We start from the raw sequence: 27326 nt of genomic DNA, 5'->3' as shown, positions 1-27326 counted from the left end.
GTACAATCCGCATGTACAATCCGCATGCACAATCCGCACGTACAATCCACATGTACAATCCGCATGTACAATCCGCACGTACAATCCGCACGTACAATCCGCACGTACAATCCGCACGTACAATCCGCACGTACAATCCGCACGTACAATCCGCATGTACAATCCGCATGTACAATCCGTACGTACAATCCGCACGTACAATCCGCATGTACAATCCGCATGTACAATCCGCACGTACAATCCGCACGTACAATCCGCATGTACAATCCACATGTACAATCCCCATGTACAATCCGCACGTACAATCCGCACGTACAATCCGCACGTACAATCCGCATGTACAATCCGCATGTACAATCCGCATGTACAATCCGCATGCACAATCCGCATGTACAATCCGCACGTACAATCCGCATGTACAATCCGCATGCACAATCCGCACGTACAATCCGCACGTACAATCCGCATGTACAATCCGCACGTACAATCCGCACGTACAATCCGCATGTACAATCCGCACGTACAATCCGCACGTACAATCCGCATGTACAATCCGCATGTACAATCCGCATGTACAATCCGTACGTACAATCCGCACGTACAATCCGCATGTACAATCCGCATGTACAATCCGCACGTACAATCCGCATGTACAATCCGCATGTACAATCCACATGTACAATCCCCATGTACAATCCGCACGTACAATCCGCACGTACAATCCGTACGTACAATCCGCACGTACAATCCGCATGTACAATCCGCATGTACAATCCGCATGTACAATCCGCATGCACAATCCGCATGTACAATCCGCATGTACAATCCGCATGTACAATCCGCATGCACAATCCGCACGTACAATCCGCATGTACAATCCGCATGTACAATCCGTACGTACAATCCGCACCTACAATCCGCATGCACAATCCGCATGCGCAATCCGCATGTGCAATCCGCATGTACAATCAGCATGTACAATCAGCATGTACAATCAGCACGTGCAATCCGCACGTGCAATCCGCATGTGCAATCCGCATGTACAATCCGCATGTACAATCCGCACGTACAATCCGCACGTACAATCCGCATGTACAATCCACATGTACAATCCGCATGTACAATCCGCATGTACAATCCACACGTACAATCCGCATGTACAATCCGCATGTACAATCTGCATGTACAATCCGCACGTACAATCCGCATGTACAATCCGCATGTACAATCCGCACGTACAATCCGCATGTACAATCCGCATGTACAATCCGCATGTACAATCCGCATGCACAATCCGCATGCACAATCCGCATGTACAATCCGCATGTACAATCCACATGTACAATCCGCACGCACAATCCGCATGTACAATCCGCATGTACATTCCGCATGTACAATCCGCATGTACAATCCGCACGTACAATCCGCATGTACAATCCGCATGTACAATCCGCATGTACAATCCGCATGTACAATCCGCATGCACAATCCGCATGTACAATCCGCACGTACAATCCGCACGCACAATCCGCATGTACAATCCACATGTACAATCCGCATGTACAATCCGCACGTACAATCCGCATGTACAATCCGCATGTACAATCCGCATGTACAATCCGCATGTACAATCCGTACGTACAATCCGCACGTACAATCCGCATGTACAATCCGCATGTACAATCCACATGTACAATCCGCACGTACAATCCGCACGTACAATCCGCACGTACAATCCGCATGTACAATCCGCATGTACAATTCGCACCTACAATCCGCATGTACAATCTGCATGTACAATCTGCATGTACAATCCGCATGTACAATCCGCACGTACAATCTGCATGTACAATCCGCATGTACAAACCGCATGTACAATCCGCATGTACAATCTGCATGTACAATCCGCATGTACAATCCGCACCTACAATCCGCATGCACAATCCGCATGCGCAATCCGCATGTGCAATCCGCATGTACAATCAGCATGTACAATCAGCATGTACAATCAGCACATGCAATCCGCACGTGCAATCTGCATGTACAATCCGCATGTACAATCCGCATGTACAATCCGCACGTACAATCCGCACGTACAATCCACATGTACAATCCGCATGTACAATCCGCATGTACAATCCGCACGTACAATCCGCAGGTACAATCCGCATGTACAATCCGCATGTACAATCCGCATGTACAATCCGTACGTACAATCCGCACGTACAATCCGCACGTACAATCTGCACGTACAATCCGCACGTACAATCCGCATGTACAATCTGCATGTACAATCCGCATGCACAATCCGCATGTACAATCCGCATGTACAATCCACATGTACAATCCGCACGTACAATCCGCATGTACAATCCGCATGCACAATCCGCATGTACAATCCGTACGTACAATCCGCACGTACAATCCGCACGTACAATCTGCACGTACAATCCGCACGTACAATCCGCATGTACAATCTGCATGTACAATCCGCATGCACAATCCGCATGTACAATCCGCATGTACAATCCGCATGTACAATCCGCATGTACAATCCGCATGTACAATCCGCATGCACAATCCGCATGTACAATCCGCATGTACAATCCGCATGTACAATCCGCACGCACAATCCGCACGTACAATCCGCATGTACAATCCGCATGTACAATCCGCACGTACAATCCGCACGTACAATCCGCACGTACAATCCGCACGTACAATCCGCACGTACAATCCGCATGTACAATCCGCATGTACAATCCGCATGTACAATCCGCATGTACAATCCGCACGCACAATCCGCACGTACAATCCGCATGTACAATCCGCATGTACAATCCGCACGTACAATCCGCACGTACAATCCGCACGTACAATCCGCACGTACAATCCGCATGTACAATCCGCATGTACAATCCGCACGTACAATCCGCATGTACAATCCGCATGTACAATCCACATGTACAATCCCCATGTACAATCCGCACGTACAATCCGCACGTACAATCCGCACGTACAATCCGCACGTACAATCCGCATGTACAATCCGCATGTACAATCCGCATGTACAATCCGCATGTACAATCCGCACGTACAATCCGCACGTACAATCCGCACGTACAATCCGCACGTACAATCCGCACGTACAATCCGCATGTACAATCCGCATGTAAAATCCGCATGTACAATCCGTACGTACAATCCGCACGTACAATCCGCATGTACAATCCGCATGTACAATCCGCACGTACAATCCGCATGTACAATCCGCATGTACAATCCACATGTACAATCCCCATGTACAATCCGCACGTACAATCCGCACGTACAATCCGCACGTACAATCCGCATGTACAATCCGCATGTACAATCCGCATGCACAATCCGCATGTACAATCCGCATCTACAATCCGCATGTACAATCCGCATGCACAATCCGCACGTACAATCCGCACGTACAATCCGCATGTACAATCCGCACGTACAATCCGCACGTACAATCCGCACGTACAATCCGCACGTACAATCCGCACGTACAATCCGCACGTACAATCCGCATGTACAATCCGCATGTACAATCCGCATGTACAATCCGTACGTACAATCCGCACGTACAATCCGCACGTACAATCCGCATGTACAATCCGCACGTACAATCCGCATGTACAATCCGCATGTACAATCCACATGTACAATCCCCATGTACAATCCGCACGTACAATCCGCACGTACAATCCGTACGTACAATCCGCACGTACAATCCGCATGTACAATCCGCATGTACAATCCGCATTTACAATCCGCATGCACAATCCGCATGTACAATCCGCATGTACAATCCGCATGTACAATCCGCATGCACAATCCGCACGTACAATCCGCACGTACAATCCGCACGTACAATCCGCACGTACAATCCGCACGTACAATCCGCACGTACAATCCGCATGTACAATCCGCATGTACAATCCGTACGTACAATCCGCACGTACAATCCGCACGTACAATCCGCACGTACAATCCGCACGTACAATCCGCATGTACAATCCGCATGTACAATCCCCATGTACAATCCGCACGTACAATCCGCATGTACAATCCGCATGTACAATTCGCACGTACAATCCGCATGTACAATCCGCATGTACAATCCGCATGCACAATCCGCATGTACAATCCGCATGTACAATCCACATGTACAATCCGCACGCACAATCCGCATGTACAATCCGCATGTACAATCCGCATGTACAATCCGCATGTACAATCCGCATGTACAATCCGTACGTACAATCCGCACGTACAATCCGCAGGTACAATCCGCACGTACAATCCGCACGTACAATCCGCACGTACAATCCGCATGTACAATCCGCACGTACAATCCGCATGTACAATCCGCATGTACAATCCACATGTACAATCCCCATGTACAATCCGCACGTACAATCCGCATGTACAATCCGCATGTACAATCCGCACGTACAATCCGCATGTACAATCCGCATGTACAATCCGCATGCACAATCCGCATGTACAATCCGCATGTACAATCCGCATGTACAATCCGTACGTACAATCCGCACGTACAATCCGCATGTACAATCCGCATGTACAATCCGCACGTACAATCCGCACGTACAATCCGCACGTACAATCCGCATGTACAATCCGCATGTACAATCCGCATGCACAATCCGCATGCACAATCCGCATGTACAATCCGCATGTACAATCCGCATGTACAATCCGCATGCACAATCCGCACGTACAATCCGCACGTACAATCCGCATGTACAATCCGCACGTACAATCCGCACGTACAATCCGCATGTACAATCCGCACGTACAATCCGCACGTACAATCCGCATGTACAATCCGCATGTACAATCCGCATGTACAATCCGTACGTACAATCCGCACGTACAATCCGCATGTACAATCCGCATGTACAATCCGCACGTACAATCCGCATGTACAATCCGCATGTACAATCCACATGTACAATCCCCATGTACAATCCGCACGTACAATCCGCACGTACAATCCGTACGTACAATCCGCACGTACAATCCGCATGTACAATCCGCATGTACAATCCGCATGTACAATCCGCATGCACAATCCGCATGTACAATCCGCATGTACAATCCGCATGTACAATCCGCATGCACAATCCGCACGTACAATCCGCATGTACAATCCGCATGTACAATCCGCATGTACAATCCGCATGTACAATCCGCACGCACAATCCGCATGTACAATCCGCATGTACATTCCGCATGTACAATCCGCATGTACAATCCGCACGTACAATCCCCATGTACAATCCGCATGTACAATCCGCATGTACAATCCGCATGTACAATCCGCATGCACAATCCGCATGTACAATCCGCACGTACAATCCGCACGCACAATCCGCATGTACAATCCACATGTACAATCCGCATGTACAATCCGCACGTACAATCCGCATGTACAATCCGCATGTACAATCCGCATGTACAATCCGCATGTACAATCCGTACGTACAATCCGCACGTACAATCCGCATGTACAATCCGCATGTACAATCCACATGTACAATCCGCACGTACAATCCGCACGTACAATCCGCACGTACAATCCGCACGTACAATCCGCATGTACAATCCGCACCTACAATCCGCATGTACAATCTGCATGTACAATCTGCATGTACAATCCGCATGTACAATCCGCACGTACAATCTGCATGTACAATCCGCATGTACAAACCGCATGTACAATCCGCATGTACAATCTGCATGTACAATCCGCATGTACAATCCGCACCTACAATCCGCATGCACAATCCGCATGCGCAATCCGCATGTACAATCAGCATGTACAATCAGCATGTACAATCAGCACATGCAATCCGCACGTGCAATCTGCATGTACAATCCGCATGTACAATCCGCATGTACAATCCGCACGTACAATCCGCACGTACAATCCACATGTACAATCCGCACGTACAATCCGCATGTACAATCCGCATGTACAATCCGCACGTACAATCCGCACGTACAATCCGCACGTACAATCCGCACGTACAATCCGCACGTACAATCCGCATGTACAATCCGCATGTACAATCCGCATGTACAATCCGTACGTACAATCCGCACGTACAATCCGCATGTACAATCCGCATGTACAATCCGCATGTACAATCCGCACGCACAATCCGCACGTACAATCCGCATGTACAATCCGCATGTACAATCCGCACGTACAATCCGCACGTACAATCCGCACGTACAATCCGCACGTACAATCCGCACGTACAATCCGCATGTACAATCCGCATGTACAATCCGTACGTACAATCCGCACGTACAATCCGCATGTACAATCCGCATGTACAATCCGCACGTACAATCCGCATGTACAATCCGCATGTACAATCCACATGTACAATCCCCATGTACAATCCGCACGTACAATCCGCACGTACAATCCGCACGTACAATCCGCATGTACAATCCGCATGTACAATCCGCATGTACAATCCGCATGCACAATCCGCATGTACAATCCGCATGTACAATCCGCATGTACAATCCGCATGTACAATCCGCATGTACAATCCGCATGCACAATCCGCATGTACAATCCGCATGTACAATCCGCACGCACAATCCGCACGTACAATCCGCATGTACAATCCGCATGTACAATCCGCACGTACAATCCGCACGTACAATCCGCACGTACAATCCGCACGTACAATCCGCACGTACAATCCGCACGTACAATCCGCATGTACAATCCGCATGTACAATCCGTACGTACAATCCGCACGTACAATCCGCATGTACAATCCGCATGTACAATCCGCACGTACAATCCGCATGTACAATCCGCATGTACAATCCACATGTACAATCCCCATGTACAATCCGCACGTACAATCCGCACGTACAATCCGCACGTACAATCCGCATGTACAATCCGCATGTACAATCCGCATGCACAATCCGCATGTACAATCCGCATGTACAATCCGCACGTACAATCCGCATGTACAATCCGCACGTACAATCCGCACGTACAATCCGCACGTACAATCCGCACGTACAATCCGCACGTACAATCCGCATGTACAATCCGCATGTACAATCCGCATGTACAATCCGTACGTACAATCCGCACGTACAATCCGCACGTACAATCCGCATGTACAATCCGCACGTACAATCCGCACGTACAATCCGCATGTACAATCCACATGTACAATCCCCATGTACAATCCGCACGTACAATCCGCACGTACAATCCGCACGTACAATCCGCATGTACAATCCGCATGTACAATCCGCATGCACAATCCGCATGTACAATCCGCATGTACAATCCGCATGTACAATCCGCATGCACAATCCGCACGTACAATCCGCACGTACAATCCGCATGTACAATCCGCACGTACAATCCGCACGTACAATCCGCATGTACAATCCGCACGTACAATCCGCACGTACAATCCGCACGTACAATCCGCATGTACAATCCGCATGTACAATCCGCATGTACAATCCGTACGTACAATCCGCACGTACAATCCGCATGTACAATCCGCATGTACAATCCGCACGTACAATCCGCATGTACAATCCGCATGTACAATCCACATGTACAATCCCCATGTACAATCCGCACGTACAATCCGCACGTACAATCCGTACGTACAATCCGCATGTACAATCCGCATGTACAATCCGCATGTACAATCCGCATGTACAATCCGCATGCACAATCCGCATGTACAATCCGCATGCACAATCCGCACGTACAATCCGCACGTACAATCCGCATGTACAATCCGCACGTACAATCCGCACGTACAATCCGCACGTACAATCCGCATGTACAATCCGCATGTACAATTCGTACGTACAATCCGCACGTACAATCCGCACGTACAATCCGCACGTACAATCCGCACGTACAATCCGCATGTACAATCCGCATGTACAATCCGCACGTACAATCCGCATGTACAATCCGCATGTACAATTCGCACGTACAATCCGCATGTACAATCCGCATGTACAATCCGCATGCACAATCCGCATGTACAATCCGCATGTACAATCCACATGTACAATCCGCACGCACAATCCGCATGTACAATCCGCATGTACAATCCGCATGTACAATCCGCATGGTACAATCCGTATGTACAATCCGCACGTACAACTCCGCAGGTACAATCCGCACGTACAATCCGCACGTACAATCCGCACATACAATCAGCATGTACAATCCGCACGTACAATCCGCATGTACAATCCGCATGTACAATCCACATGTACAATCCCCATGTACAATCCGCACGTACAATCCGCATGTACAATCCGCATGTACAATCCGCACGTACAATCCGCATGTACAATCCGCATGTACAATCCCGCATGCACAACCCGCATGTACAATCCGCATGTACAATCCACATGTACAATCCGCACCCACAATCCGCATGTACAATCCGCATGTACAATCCGCATGTACACGCATGTACAATCCGCATGTACAATCCGCATGTACAATCCGCATGTACAATCCGCATGTACAATCCGTACGTACAATCCGCACGTACAATCCGCATGTACAATCCGCACGTACAATCCGCACGTACAATCCGCACGTACAATCCGCACGTACAATCCGCATGTACAATCCGCATGTATAATACACATGTACAATTCGCACGTACAATCCGCACGTACAATCCGCATGTACAATCCGCACGTACAATCCGCATGTACAATCCGCATGTACAATCCGCATGTACAATCCGCATGCACAATCCGCATGTACAATCCACATGTACAATCCGCACGCACAATCCGCATGTACAATCCGCATGTACAATCCGCATGTACAATCCGTACGTACAATCCGCACGTACAATCCGCATGTACAATCCGCATGTACAATCCGCACGTACAATCCGCACGTACAATCCGCACGTACAATCCGCACGTACAATCCACATGTACAATCCGCATGTACAATCCGCATGCACAATCCGCATGTACAATCCGCATGTACAATCCGCATGTACAATCCGCATGCACAATCCGCACGTACAATCCGCACGTACAATCCGCATGTACAATCCGCACGTACAATCCGCACGTACAATCCGCATGTACAATCCGCACGTACAATCCGCACGTACAATCCGCATGTACAATCCGCATGTACAATCCGCATGTACAATCCGCATGTACAATCCGTACGTACAATCCGCACGTACAATCCGCATGTACAATCCGCATGTACAATCCGCACGTACAATCCGCATGTACAATCCGCATGTACAATCCACATGTACAATCCCCATGTACAATCCGCACGTACAATCCGCACGTACAATCCGTACGTACAATCTGCACGTACAATCCGCATGTACAATCCGCATGTACAATCCGCATGTACAATCCGCATGCACAATCCGCATGTACAATCCGCATGTACAATCCGCATGTACAATCCGCATGCACAATCCGCACGTACAATCCGCACGTACAATCCGCACGTACAATCCGCATGTACAATCCGCACGTACAATCCGCACGTACAATCCGCACGTACAATCCGCACGTACAATCCGCACGTACAATCCGCACGTACAATCCGCATGTACAATCCGTACGTACAATCCGCACGTACAATCCGCACGTACAATCCGCACGTACAATCCGCACGTACAATCCGCATGTACAATCCGCATGTACAATCCCCATGTACAATCCGCACGTACAATCCGCATGTACAATCCGCATGTACAATCCGCACGTACAATCCGCACGTACAATCCGCATGTACAATCCGCATGCACAATCCGCATGTACAATCCGCATGTACAATCCACATGTACAATCCGCACGCACAATCCGCACGTACAATCCGCATGTACAATCCGCATGTACAATCCGCATGTACAATCCGCATGTACAATCCGCATGTACATTCCGTACGTACAATCCGCACGTACAATCCGCATGTACAATCCGCACGTACAATCTGCACGTACAATCCGCACGTACAATCCGCACGTACAATCCGCATGTACAATCCGCACGTACAATCCGCATGTACAATCCGCATGTACAATCCACATGTACAATCCCCATGTACAATCCGCACGTACAATCCGCATGTACAATCCGCATGTACAATCCGCACGTACAATCCGCATGTACAATCCGCATGTACAATCCGCATGCACAATCCGCATGTACAATCCGCATGTACAATCCACATGTACAATCCGCACGCACAATCCGCATGTACAATCCGCATGTACAATCCGCATGTACAATCCGCATGTACAATCCGTACGTACAATCCGCACGTACAATCCGCATGTACAATCCGCACGTACAATCCGCACGTACAATCCGCATGTACAATCCGCATGTACAATCCGCATGTACAATCCGCATGTATAATACACATGTACAATTCGCACGTACAATCCGCACGTACAATCCGCATGTACAATCCGCACGTACAATCCGCATGTACAATCCGCATGTACAATCCGCATGTACAATCCGCATGCACAATCCGCATGTACAATCCACATGTACAATCCGCACGCACAATCCGCATGTACAATCCGCATGTACAATCCGCATGTACAATCCGCATGTACAATCCGCATGTACAATCCGCACGTACAATCCGCACGTACAATCCGCACGTACAATCCGCATGTACAATCCGCATGTACAATCCGCATGTACAATCCGTACGTACAATCCGCACGTACAATCCGCATGTACAATCCGCATGTACAATCCGCATGTACAATCCCCATGTACAATCCGCACGTACAATCTGCATGTACAATCCGCATGTACAATCCGCACGTACAATCCGCATGTACAATCCGCATGTACAATCCGCATGTACAATCCGCACGTACAATCCGCATGCACAATCCGCATGTACAATCCGCATGTACAATCCACATGTACAATCCGCATGTACAATCCACATGTACAATCCGCATGTACAATCCGCATGCACAATCCGCATGTACAATCCGCATGCACAATCCGCATGTACAATCCGCATGTACAATCCACATGTACAATCCGCACGCACAATCCGCACGTACAATCCGCATGTACAATCCACATGTACAATCCGCATGTACAATCCACATGTACAATCCACATGTACAATCCGCATGTACAATCCGCATGCACAATCCGCATGTACAATCCGCATGTACAATCCACATGTACAATCCGCACGCACAATCCGCATGTACAATCCGCATGCACAATCCGCATGTACAATCCGCATGTACAATCCACATGTACAATCTGCACGTACAATCCGCATGTACAATCCGCATGTACAATCCGCATGTACAATCCGCATGTACAATCCGCATGTACAATCCGCATGCACAATCCGCATGTACAATCCGCATGTACAATCCGCATGTACAATCCGCACGCACAATCCGCACGTACAATCCGCATGTACAATCCGCATGTACAATCCGCACGCACAATCCGCACGTACAATCCGCACGTACAATCCGCACGTACAATCCGCACGTACAATCCGCACGTACAATCCGTACGTACAATCCGCACGTACAATCCGCACGTACAATCCGCACGTACAATCCGCATGTACAATCCGCATGTACAATCCGCATGCACAATCCGCATGTACAATCCGCATGTACAATCCGCATGCACAATCCGCACGTACAATCCGCATGTACAATCCGCACGTACAATCCGCACGTACAATCCGCACGTACAATCCGCACGTACAATCCGCACGTACAATCCGCATGTACAATCCGTACGTACAATCCGCACGTACAATCCGCATGTACAATCCGCACGTACAATCCGCATGTACAATCCGCATGTACAATCCACATGTACAATCCCCATGTACAATCCGCACGTACAATCCGCACGTACAATCCGCACGTACAATCCGCATGTACAATCCGCATGTACAATCCGCATGTACAATCCGCATGCACAATCCGCATGTACAATCCGCATGTACAATCCGCATGCACAATCCGCACGTACAATCCGCACGTACAATCCGCACGTACAATCCGCATGAACAATCCGCACGTACAATCCGCATGTACAATCCGCACGTACAATCCGCATGTACAATCCGCATGTACAATCCGCATGTACAATCCGTACGTACAATCCGCACGTACAATCCGCATGTACAATCCGCATGTACAATCCGCACGTACAATCCGCATGTACAATCCGCATGTACAATCCGCATGTACAATCCCCATGTACAATCCGCACGTACAATCCGCACGTACAATCCGTACGTACAATCCGCACGTACAATCCGCATGTACAATCCGCATGTACAATCCGCATGTACAATCCGCATGCACAATCCGCATGTACAATCCGCATGTACAATCCGCATGTACAATCCGCATGCACAATCCGCACGTACAATCCGCATGTACAATCCGCATGTACAATCCGCACGTACAATCCGCACGTACAATCTGCACGTACAATCCGCATGAACAATCCGCACGTACAATCCGCATGTACAATCCGCACGTACAATCCGCATGTACAATCCGCATGTACAATCCGCATGTACAATCCGTACGTACAATCCGCACGTACAATCCGCATGTACAATCCGCATGTACAATCCGCACGTACAATCCGCATGTACAATCCGCATGTACAATCCGCATGTACAATCCCCATGTACAATCCGCACGTACAATCCGCACGTACAATCCGTACGTACAATCCGCACGTACAATCCGCATGTACAATCCGCATGTACAATCCGCATGTACAATCCGCATGCACAATCCGCATGTACAATCCGCATGTACAATCCGCATGTACAATCCGCATGCACAATCCGCACGTACAATCCGCATGTACAATCCGCATGTACAATCCGCACGTACAATCCGCACGTACAATCCGCACGTACAATCCGCACGTACAATCCGCATGTACAATCCGCATGTACAATCCGTACGTACAATCCGCACGTACAATCCGCACGTACAATCCGCATGTACAATCCGCATGTACAATCCACATGTACAATCCGCACGTACAATCCGCACGTACAATCCGCACGTACAATCCGCATGTACAATCCGCACCTACAATCCGCATGTACAATCTGCATGTACAATCTGCATGTACAATCCGCATGTACAATCCGCACGTACAATCTGCATGTACAATCCGCATGTACAATCCGCATGTACAATCCGCACGTACAATCTGCATGTACAATCCGCATGTACAAACCGCATGTACAATCCGCATGTACAATCTGCATGTACAATCCGCACGTACAATCCGCATGTACAATCCGCATGTACAATCCACATGTACAATCCGCACGTACAATCCGCACGTACAATCCGCACGTACAATCCGCATGTACAATCCGCATGTACAATCCGCACCTACAATCCGCATGTATATTCCGAACCTACAATCCGCATGCACAATCCGCATGCGCAATCCGCATGTGCAATCCGCATGTACAATCAGCATGTACAATCAGCATGTACAATCAGCACATGCAATCCGCACGTGCAATCTGCATGTACAATCCGCATGTACAATCCGCATGTACAATCCGCACGTACAATCCGCATGTACAATCCACATGTACAATCCGCATGTACAATCCGCATGTACAATCCGCACGTACAATCCGCAGGTACAATCCGCATGTACAATCCGCATGTACAATCCGCATGTACAATCCGTACGTACAATCCGCACGTACAATCCGCACGTACAATCTGCACGTACAATCCGCACGTACAATCCGCATGTACAATCTGCATGTACAATCCGCATGCACAATCCGCATGTACAATCCGCATGTACAATCCACATGTACAATCCGCACGTACAATCCGCATGTACAATCCGCATGTACAATCCGCATGTACAATCCGCATGTACAATCCGCATGTACAATCCGCATGCACAATCCGCATGTACAATCCGCATGTACAATCCGCATGTACAATCCGCACGCACAATCCGCACGTACAATCCGCATGTACAATCCGCATGTACAATCCGCACGTACAATCCGCACGTACAATCCGCACGTACAATCCGCACGTACAATCCGCACGTACAATCCGCATGTACAATCCGCATGTACAATCCGTACGTACAATCCGCACGTACAATCCGCATGTACAATCCGCATGTACAATCCGCACGTACAATCCGCATGTACATTCCGCATGTACAATCCACATGTACAATCCCCATGTACAATCCGCACGTACAATCCGCACGTACAATCCGCACGTACAATCCGCATGTACAATCCGCATGTACAATCCGCATGCACAATCCGCATGTACAATCCGCATGTACAATCCGCATGTACAATCCGCATGTACAATCCGCATGTACAATCCGCATGTACAATCCGCATGCACAATCCGCATGTACAATCCGCATGTACAATCCGCACGCACAATCCGCACGTACAATCCGCATGTACAATCCGCATGTACAATCCGCACGTACAATCCGCACGTACAATCCGCACGTACAATCCGCACGTACAATCCGCACGTACAATCCGCATGTACAATCCGCATGTACAATCCGTACGTACAATCCGCACGTACAATCCGCATGTACAATCCGCATGTACAATCCGCACGTACAATCCGTATGTACAATCCGCATGTACAATCCACATGTACAATCCCCATGTACAATCCGCACGTACAATCCGCACGTACAATCCGCACGTACAATCCGCATGTACAATCCGCATGTACAATCCGCATGTACAATCCGCATGCACAATCCGCATGTACAATCCGCATGTACAATCCGCATGTACAATCCGCATGCACAATCCGCACGTACAATCCGCACGTACAATCCGCATGTACAATCCGCACGTACAATCCGCATGTACAATCCGCACGTACAATCCGCACGTACAATCCGCACGTACAATCCGCATGTACAATCCGCATGTACAATCCGCATGTACAATCCGTACGTACAATCCGCACGTACAATCCGCATGTACAATCCGCATGTACAATCCGCACGTACAATCCGCATGTACAATCCGCATGTACAATCCACATGTACAATCCCCATGTACAATCCGCACGTACAATCCGCACGTACAATCCGTACGTACAATCCGCACGTACAATCCGCATGTACAATCCGCATGTACAATCCGCATGTACAATCCGCATGCACAATCCGCATGTACAATCCGCATGTACAATCCGCATGTACAATCCGCATGCACAATCCGCACGTACAATCCGCACGTACAATCCGCATGTACAATCCGCACGTACAATCCGCACGTACAATCCGCACGTACAATCCGCATGTACAATCCGCATGTACAATCCGTACGTACAATCCGCACGTACAATCCGCACGTACAATCCGCACGTACAATCCGCACGTACAATCCGCATGTACAATCCGCATGTACAATCCCCATGTACAATCCGCACGTACAATCCGCATGTACAATCCGCATGTACAATTCGCACGTACAATCCGCATGTACAATCCGCATGTACAATCCGCATGCACAATCCGCATGTACAATCCGCATGTACAATCCACATGTACAATCCGCACGCACAATCCGCATGTACAATCCGCATGTACAATCCGCATGTACAATCCGCATGTACAATCCGCATGTACAATCCGTACGTACAATCCGCACGTACAATCCGCAGGTACAATCCGCACGTACAATCCGCACGTACAATCCGCACGTACAATCCGCACGTACAATCCGCATGTACAATCCGCACGTACAATCCGCATGTACAATCCGCATGTACAATCCACATGTACAATCCCCATGTACAATCCGCACGTACAATCCGCATGTACAATCCGCATGTACAATCCGCACGTACAATCCGCATGTACAATCCGCATGTACAATCCGCATGCACAATCCGCATGTACAATCCGCATGTACAATCCACATGTACAATCCGCACCCACAATCCGCATGTACAATCCGCATGTACAATCCGCATGTACAATCCGCATGTACAATCCGCATGTACAATCCGTACGTACAATCCGCACGTACAATCCGCATGTACAATCCGCATGTACAATCCGCACGTACAATCCGCACGTACAATCCGCACGTACAATCCGCACGTACAATCCGCATGTACAATCCGCATGTACAATCCGCATGCACAATCCGCATGTACAATCCGCATGTACAATCCGCATGTACAATCCGCATGCACAATCCGCACGTACAATCCGCACGTACAATCCGCATGTACAATCCGCACGTACAATCCGCACGTACAATCCGCATGTACAATCCGCACGTACAATCCGCACGTACAATCCGCATGTACAATCCGCATGTACAATCCGCATGTACAATCCGCATGTACAATCCGTACGTACAATCCGCACGTACAATCCGCATGTACAATCCGCATGTACAATCCGCACGTACAATCCGCATGTACAATCCGCATGTACAATCCACATGTACAATCCCCATGTACAATCCGCACGTACAATCCGCACGTACAATCCGTACGTACAATCCGCACGTACAATCCGCATGTACAATCCGCATGTACAATCCGCATGTACAATCCGCATGCACAATCCGCATGTACAATCCGCACGTACAATCCGCATGTACAATCCGCATGTACAATCCGCACGTACAATCCGCACGTACAATCCGCATGTACAATCCGCATGCACAATCCGCATGTACAATCCGCATGTACAATCCACATGTACAATCCGCACGCACAATCCGCATGTACAATCCGCATGTACAATCCGCATGTACAATCCGCATGTACAATCCGCATGTACAATCCGTACGTACAATCCGCACGTACAATCCGCATGTACAATCCGCACGTACAATCTGCACGTACAATCCGCACGTACAATCCGCACGTACAATCCGCATGTACAATCCGCATGTACAATCCGCATGTACAATCCGCATGTACAATCCACATGTACAATCCCCATGTACAATCCGCACGTACAATCCGCATGTACAATCCGCATGTACAATCCGCACGTACAATCCGCATGTACAATCCGCATGTACAATCCGCATGCACAATCCGCATGTACAATCCGCATGTACAATCCACATGTACAATCCGCACGCACAATCCGCATGTACAATCCGCATGTACAATCCGCATGTACAATCCGCATGTACAATCCGTACGTACAATCCGCACGTACAATCCGCATGTACAATCCGCACGTACAATCCGCACGTACAATCCGCACGTACAATCCGCATGTACAATCCGCATGTACAATCCGCATGTACAATCCGCATGTATAATACACATGTACAATTCGCACGTACAATCCGCACGTACAATCCGCATGTACAATCCGCACGTACAATCCGCATGTACAATCCGCATGTACAATCCGCATGTACAATCCGCATGCACAATCCGCATGTACAATCCACATGTACAATCCGCACGCACAATCCGCATGTACAATCCGCATGTACAATCCGCATGTACAATCCGCATGTACAATCCGCATGTACAATCCGCACGTACAATCCGCACGTACAATCCGCATGTACAATCCGCATGTACAATCCGCATGTACAATCCGCATGTACAATCCGTACGTACAATCCGCACGTACAATCCGCATGTACAATCCGCATGTACAATCCGCATGTACAATCCGCATGTACAATCCCCATGTACAATCCGCACGTACAATCTGCATGTACAATCCGCACGTACAATCCGCACGTACAATCCGCATGTACAATCCGCATGTACAATCCGCATGTACAATCCGCACGTACAATCCGCATGCACAATCCGCATGTACAACCCGCATGTACAATCCACATGTACAATCCGCATGTACAATCCACATGTACAATCCGCATGTACAATCCGCATGCACAATCCGCATGTACAATCCGCATGCACAATCCGCATGTACAATCCGCATGTACAATCCACATGTACAATCCGCACGCACAATCCGCACGTACAATCCGCATGTACAATCCACATGTACAATCCGCATGTACAATCCACATGTACATTCCACATGTACAATCCGCATGTACAATCCGCATGCACAATCCGCATGTACAATCCGCATGTACAATCCACATGTACAATCCGCACGCACAATCCGCATGTACAATCCGCATGTACAATCCGCATGTACAATCCCCATGTACAATCCGCACGTACAATCCGCATGCACAATCCGCACGTACAATCTGCATGTACAATCCGCACGTACAATCCGCATGTACAATCCGCATGTACAATCCGCATGTACAATCCCCATGTACAATCCGCACGTACAATCTGCATGTACAATCCGCATGTACAATCCGCACGTACAATCCGCATGTACAATCCGCATGTACAATCCGCATGTGCAATCCGCACGTACAATCCGCATGCACAATCCGCATGTACAATCCGCATGTACAATCCACATGTACAATCCGCATGTACAATCCACATGTACAATCCGCATGTACAATCCGCATGCACAATCCACATGTACAATCCGCATGCACAATCTGCATGTACAATCCGCAGGTACAATCCACATGTACAATCCGCACGCACAATCCGCATGTACAATCCGCATGTACAATCCACATGTACAATCCGCATTTACAATCCACATGTACAATCCGCATGTACAATCCGCATGCACAATCCGCATGTACAATCCGCATGTACAATCCACATGTACAATCCGCACGCACAATCCGCATGTACAATCCGCATGTACAATCCGCATGTACAATCCGCATGTACAATCCGCACGTACAATCCGCATGCACAATCCGCAGCATTTCTGCATGGTGTGCACATAGCCTGACCTCCTCTCTCTCCATTCACAACTACTAACTCCCCTACACAGGAAGACGGGAATACTCTGCACTTGGTCTTCTCCTGTCTCTGCTCGCTGCATGACTTTACTAACTCCCCTCTCCCGCTCTCGGACCACCACCTTCTTTCCTTCTCTGCGAGGGACTGTCGCTCAGGACCCCACTTACTGCACATACAGAAATCCATGTGCCATCAATACCCAGCAGCAGATGAACCATCTACAGTCGTCTTTAGCTCTGACCTCCTCTCTCTCCTGTCCAGACTCAGCATTGTCACACTATAATGTGGATGAAGCCGCACCTGCTACACGCAGAACAACCCGGCATAGACGGCAGCAGCCCTGGCACACGCTCCAAACCCATCCCCTCCAGCGGAGCGCCAAGGGCTGGGCGTCAACGCAGAAGATCACTTTCAGCAGATGACTTCATCCATTATAAGCTCATGGTCAAAGCGTATAACTCTGCTCACCACCCTCATCACATCACTAACCGACAATCCAAAACAACTCTGACACTTCTCACTGCTTCTCAGTCCTAAAAATATTGATCACATCCATCAGGACATTGTCTCCCAATCCCCTCAGAGCCTGGATCTCCTTCTCTCCCGCACTTCACTAACTTAACGCTCCGTCTTTGAGCCGGTCACAGAAGAACTTACCCGGCTCCTCGCTTCTTTTCGCCCTACAACCTGCACTAATGACCCTATTCCCTCACATCTCCATGCTTTCCCAGTTGTCTCCACTCATATAACTAAGTTATTTATCCTCTCTCCTTCTTCCGGTATATTTCCCTCTTCATTTCACACATGCTGCTGTCATAATCCCTTTAATAAGAAAACCATCCCTAGACTAGAACTAGGCTGCTAAATCCAATCTTCCCTGTATCTCTAAGCTCCTGGAACACTTGCTCCACTCCCGTCTGATCCACCATCTCACAGATAACGCTCTTCTTCTCTTCTACATCCTTTATAATAATAATCTTTCTTTATTTATATGCGGTTTCCGCTCTTTACACGCTACAGAAATTGCCCTCAATAAAGTCTCTTTCTATCTATCTATCATCTATCTATTATCTATCATCTAATATCTATCATCTATCTATTATCTATCTATCATCTATTATCTATCTATTATCTATCTATTATCTATTATCTATTATCTATCTATTATCTATCTATTATCTATTATCTATCTATTATCTATCATCTATCTATTATCTATCATCTATTATCTATCTATCATCTATCTATTATCTATCTATTATCTATCATCTATCTATTATCTATCATCTATCTATTCTCTATCTATTATCTATCTATCATCTATCTATTATCTATCATCTATCTATTATCTATCTATTATCTATTATCTATCTATTATCTATCTATTATCTATCTATCTATCTATTATCTATTATCTATCTATTATCTATAATCTATTATCTATCTATCTATCTATTATCTATTATCTATCTATTATCTATAATCTATTATCTATCTATTATCTATTATCTATCTATTATCTATCTATCATCTATCATCTATCTATTATCTATCATCTATCTATTATCTATCTATTTTCTATCTATTATCTATCTATTATCTATCTATTATCTATCATCTACTATCTATCATCTATTATCTATCTATTATCTATTATCTATTATCCATCATCTATTATCTATCTATTATCTATTATCTATCTATTATCTATTATCTATCTATTATCTATCTATTATCTATCTATCATCTATCTATTATCTATCTATTTTCTATCTATTATCTATCTATCATCTATCTATTATATATCTATTATCTATCTATCATCTATCTATCATCTATCTATTATCTATCTATTATCTATCATCTATTATCTATCATCTATTATCTATCTATTATCTATGTATTATCTATCTATCATCTATCTATTATCTATCTATTTTCTATCTATTATCTATCTATTATCTATCTATCATCTATCTATTATCTATCTATTTTCTATCTATTATCTATCTATCATCTATCTATCATCTATCTATTATCTATCTATTTTCTATCTATTATCTATCTATCATCTATCTATCATCTATCTATTATCTATCTATTATCTATTATCTATCATCTATTATCTATCTATTATCTATCTATTATCTATTATCTATCATCTATCTATTATCTATCTATTATCTATCATCTATCTATTATCTATCTATTATCTATCTATTATCTATTATCTATCATCTATCTATTATCTATCTATTATCTATCATCTATCTATTATCTATCTATTATCTATCTATTATCTATTATCTATCATCTATCTATTATCTATCTATTATCTATTATCTATCTATTATCTATTATCTATCTATCATCTATCTATTATCTATCTATTATCTATTATCTATCTATCATCTATCATCTATCTATTATCTATCATTCATCTATCATCTATCTATTATCTATCCTCTATCTATCTATTATCTATTATCTATCTATTATCTATCGTCTATCTATCTATTATATATCTGTTATCTATCATCTATCTATTATCTATCTATTATCTATCTATCATCTATCATCTATCTATTATCTATCTATCTATCTATTATCTATCTATTATCTATCTATTATCTATTATCTATCATCTATTATCTATCTATTATCTATTATCTATCTATTATCTATCATCTATCTATTATCTATCTATTATCTATCTATTATCTATTATCTATCTATCTATTATCTATTATCTATCTATCATCTATTATCTATCTATCTATTATCTATCTATCTATTATCTATTATCTATCATCTATTATCTATCTATTATCTATCTATCTATTATCTATTATCTATTATCTATCATCTATCTATTATCTTTCTATCATTTATCTATCATCTATCTATTATCTATTATCTATCTATCTATTATCTATCATCAACCTATTATCTATCATCTATCTATTATCTATTATCTATCTATTATCTATCTATTATCTATCATCTATCTATTATCTATCTATTATCTATTATCTATCATCTATCTATTATCTATCTATTATCTATCTATTATCTATCATCTATCTATTATCTATCTATTATCTATCATCTATTATCTATCTATTATCCATCTATTATCTATTATCTATCTATTATCTATCATCTATCTATTATCTATCTATTATCTATCTATTATCTATCTATTATCTATTATCTATCTATTATCTATCTATTATCTATCATCTATCTATTATCTATCTATTATCTATCTATTATCTATTATCTATCTATCTATCTATTATCTATCTATTATCTATCTATTATCTATTATCTATCTATCTATCTATTATCTATCTATTATCTATCTATTATCTATTATCTATCTATTATCTATCTATCTATTATCTATCATCTATCTATCATCTATCTATCATCTATCTATCATCTATCCATTATCTATCTATTATCTATTATCTATTATCTATCTATTATCTATCTATTATCTATCTATTATCTATTATCTATCTATTATCTATCATCTATCATCTATCTATTATCTATCTATCATCTATCATCTATCTATTATCTGTCTATTATCTATCTATTATCTATTATCTATATATCTATTATCTATCTATTATCTATCTATCTATTATCTATCTATTATCTATCTATTATCTATCATCTATCTATCATCTATCTATTATCTATCTATTATCTATTATCTATTATCTATCTATTATCTACCTATCATCTATTATCTATTATCTATTGTTAGGCAAAAGGTATTTTTGCCCGAGTTTTTAAAAATGAGAGATGTTTTAAAAAAGGAAAAAAAAAACCCACCCCCTATCTGTTTGTAAGTGAAGACATAGAACTCACTTTTGCTTTTCCCCAAACCAGGAATTTTTATGACCCGCCATAAAACCTCAGTCCAAGGCAAGCACTGGTACAAACCGGAAAATCCCTCCAAAAAAATCCCATGGTTTAATTGTACAAACGTTTTATGCCAATTTTAATCACGCACAGGTCTGACAGAAACATCGGAACCACGTTTTTGGAATGCTTACCTTTTTCCCATTACAATAGTATAACTTGCATAACTGAGGAATGACCGGGAACTGAGATAATGGATTCTGAGCTTCTGAGCGTCATAGAGGTTTCATATTTAATATCTATCTTCATGAATATTGGTGACGGTCAAAATGATGTCTCCCTCTTGGATGTGGGACCCCCCCCACACCAAGATATGGAATCTGAAGGATTTTTTAGGTCTTCTGCAGCTGGGTGGGCTCGCAAAGCCGAGCCCCCTTGTAAGGTAAATAAGGGGTGTTCCCCAGAGTTTTGGCTGCTTGCTAAAAACCAGATCGGCCATTTTTCAAGCCATTCCAACCAGGGACGCAGACGCATGCACTACACGCTGCGTGAAGGAATCAAGTCTAATTTCCGGGGAGCCGTCCCCCCCACAGAATCTGAGACCATCACCTTGTGAAGCAGGTTTTGCTATTACTTATCCCTTTTATTTTAATAACTGTTTATGCATACATGTAAATTGTCTCCTTTATAATATCTTGTATATATTTTGTAAACACTGCCCCCTTTTGGGAGTAAATCATTAATTATTTACCAGTTTCTTTCTTCTTGTCCTATGTCGAGCAAACACGTTCCTCACTCGCTAATTCACGTTACCTACCAGGTACCCGATCCACCTGTTAAGCGATCGGTGGTGGCAGTATACCAGTATTTATGTGATATTGTGGTTTGAGGGTGGCTGGTCGGAGGTATATATACGTTCCTGGAAGGAACTGGTGGTATATATACATCCTGTCACATCACGTGCCGCAATAGTCGACATAAATTAGAGCAGCTGCACCCGTGCTTATCCTCTGTCAATACCGTGTTTGACCAGCAGGATAAGGGGGCGCCAGAGGGCTGCAAGGTCTGACCCAAGAGTGGGTGTTGTTTTCATGACAAATTGGTGGCAGCGGTGGGATCATAGGACATTAGTGATCTGGTTTGAGCAATCATTCCTCTCACTAAAAACTTGCACAAAAGTTTTGAAGATCGAACTCAGTGTTTATTAGATCTGAGACAATACTGTATGTGTAGCAGTTACCCCTACCCTTCTTCGATTTTCTTTTCTATTCTTATTTTGGTGATCATGGTCGTAGTTGGGGAGTCCTGGTATCACCAGCAGAAAAAGGACACTCTTACTGGAATATGTATAACCAAAGGCATTGACCCCCACGGCAAAAGCAAAGAACAAATGATTTCTGAACTGTTACAAGATGCTGCAGAGCCCGTCCGACAGCAGAGCCCTGATGAGGGGGCGGCCAGCCAAGGCCCGGATGGCGCTGCTGCCGGGGTCCAACCGGTGATTGCCAGCCATACCTGCAACCAGGGTAGTGTGGACCCCCACCTGCAGATGGCCTTGGAGGAGCTCGCCACAGACAATCATGATGGACGACTGGAGCTGATCCTGAAATTCCAGGAGCGGGCTGAGCGACAAGCTGACCGAGAGGCTGCTGAGCGACAAGCTGACCGACAACACCAGCTGGAGCTAGCCCGGATTCAGAAGGAGTCGCCCTCTACGCAGACCCGTGAGTCCAACAGTGCCAGCTGCTTTAAACCTCGTCCTGAGCACTTCCCTGTGATGGAAAAGGATGGGGACTTGGACACATTTCTGCGAGGCTTTGAAAAGGCCTGCAGGCAGTATCAGCTGCCCATCGACCAATGGGCAAGATATTTGACTCCAGGGCTCCGAGGAAAAGCTTTGGAGGTGTTTGCTTCCCTCCCTCGAGAGCAGGATGGAGACTATGAGGCCGTCAAGCAGGCCCTGATAAAAAAGTACCAGCTGACTCCGGAGGTTTACCGGAAAAAATTCAGAACCCTCCAACGTGGACCACAGGACACCTACCGTGATGTGGTAGACGGGCTCAGAACCAACTTTGAGCAGTGGATCCAAGGACTGTCAGCGACCACCTTTGAGCAGCTAAAGGACCTGATGGTGAAAGACCAGTTCCTGCATCTGTGTCCGACTGAGGTACGGCAGTTCGTGATGGATCGGGAGCCACCTGATGCCAATAAAGCAGCGCAGATCGCAGACACCTACGAGGCCAACCGGAGACCAGAGGTGCGGAAGCCGGTCGTCGCCAGCTGGAAAGGGGGTAAGCCATCAACCACCATCCCTGCCCCTGCCAGCCGACCTTCCGGAGGCCTTTTTCCCATTGCCAAGGCCCTGCCTGCATCCGATGCCCGCAGGTGTTATTCCTGCAACCAGACTGGTCATCTCAGTGCCACTTGCCTAGAGAAGCAGAGGAAGAACCCCCCATCCAAGGCCCCAGGGCCTAATGCCTCAGTTCTTTTGGTGGGTGGGCCGGTTGGGAGGGCCTGTGAAAACTTTCAGTCTGTCAGGGTGGGGGACACTCTCACTGTAGGCCTCAAGGACACTGGGGCCGAACGAACCCTCATCCGACCCGAACTGGTGTCCCCTGAAGCGCTTATTCCAGGAAAGACCCTGACTGTCACTGGGATTGGGGGCGTCCGATGCCCCTTGCCCATGGCCCGGGTTTTTATTGATTGGGGTGCGGGGAGTGGGGTGAAGGAAGTGGGAGTATCCAAAAACCTACCTGCAAATGTTTTGTTGGGAACTGATTTGGGGAGGATGTTTGCTTATTATGTCCCTGACACCCCTCCCCGATCTGATACGGTTGGTAAGGTTAATGCTGATAATGTGAATGTCAATGCTTTACCTGATGATGATGATGATGATGATGTTGTTGTATTGGAAGGTGCAGGAGAACTCAGCCATGTCACTCTGCGGGGTGATGTTGCTGAGGATCCCCTAGCAGGAGCAAAGGTCAGTGCCAAGGGTAATGGGGAGAGGCACGAGGACCATGGCGCAGGTGGGGCTGTGCCAGTGACCAGTGTCACAACAGATGGTGACCTGGCTGATAGTCGCTGCCCCATACGTAGCACTGTGCCTGAGGTAATGGAGCATGATGGAGAAGTAGTTCTCATGGCCTCGACGGCTAATGTGACGGGGTTATTCCCCGGGGAGACGGCCTATATAGCCGCTGTTACCCGCAGTCAGAGTGCCCAGAACGCAAGTAACGCCCTGCCTTCTGGACCCTCCTCGAACAGAGGAATAGCTGAATCAGGTATGGACCCAGAGCCGGTCCCAGAGGGTCCCAGTGAGGACGTGGCCTTAACCTCACTTCTGGCTTCCTCCAGCCAGGAGTTTCAGGCAGCTCTGCACTCAGATGCTAGCCTGGAGACGTTAAGGAGCCTCGCGGAGAAACCCACCTCCGAGTCGGATAAGGAGAGGGTATTCTGGGACCAAGGGAGGTTGTACCGGGAGACAGTTCCCTGTACACCCCAACAGGAGTGGCTGAGGGAAAGGCAGATGGTCGTCCCCTACCCATTCAGGGATGAGTTGTTGCGGATCGCCCATGAAATTCCACTCGCTGGACACTTGGGGGTCAGCAAAACCAAGGCCCGGCTGTCTCATCACTTTTATTGGCCCAAAATGAGGACAGATGTGGTGAACTACTGTCGATCCTGTACCACGTGTCAAAGAGTGGGAAAGTCAGGGCCGGCCCCCAAAGCCCCCCTGATCTCTTTGCCAGTGATAGAGGAGCCTTTCCAGAGGATTGCTGTGGACATTGTGGGACCACTGGCCATACCCAGCAGCTCTAGAAAACGATTCATCCTTACCGTGGTAGACTATGCTACCCGGTATCCGGAGGCGGTAGCCCTGTCCTCAATTAGGGCGGATAAGGTGGCGGACGCCCTCTTGGCCATCTTTTCGCGAGTAGGATTTCCCAGGGAGATGCTTACCGACCAGGGGACTCAGTTCATGTCACGCTTAATGGAGGCCCTATGTAAGAAAATGCAGGTGCAGCATCTGGTATCGAGTGCGTATCACCCACAGACCAATGGTTTGTGTGAGCGATTCAACGGTACCCTCAAACAGATGTTAAAAATGCTGGTTGAGACCCAGGGTCGCGACTGGGAGCGTTACCTCCCACACCTGCTATTTGCTTACAGAGAGGTTCCACAGGCCTCGACGGGGTTCTCCCCCTTTGAGCTCCTTTATGGCAGGCGTGTCCGAGGACCCCTTGGGTTGATAAGGGAATTCTGGGAAGAAGAGCCGAGCTCCCCAGGAGTGTCCATCGTGGAGTATGTCATGCGCTTCCGTGACAAGATGCAGACCTTGACGCAGTTGGTGCATGACAACATGGCGCAAGCCCAGGCTGACCAGAAGCATTGGTACGACCAGAACGCCCGAGAACGGACCTACCAGGTGGGTCAGAAGGT

This window comes from Phyllobates terribilis, unplaced genomic scaffold (assembly GCF_046119375.1).
Source record: "Phyllobates terribilis strain yellow unplaced genomic scaffold, ASM4611937v1 Scaffold_11__3_contigs__length_659146591, whole genome shotgun sequence".
Lineage (NCBI taxonomy): Eukaryota > Metazoa > Chordata > Amphibia > Anura > Dendrobatidae > Phyllobates > Phyllobates terribilis.
This window is presented reverse-complemented; position numbering follows the sequence as displayed.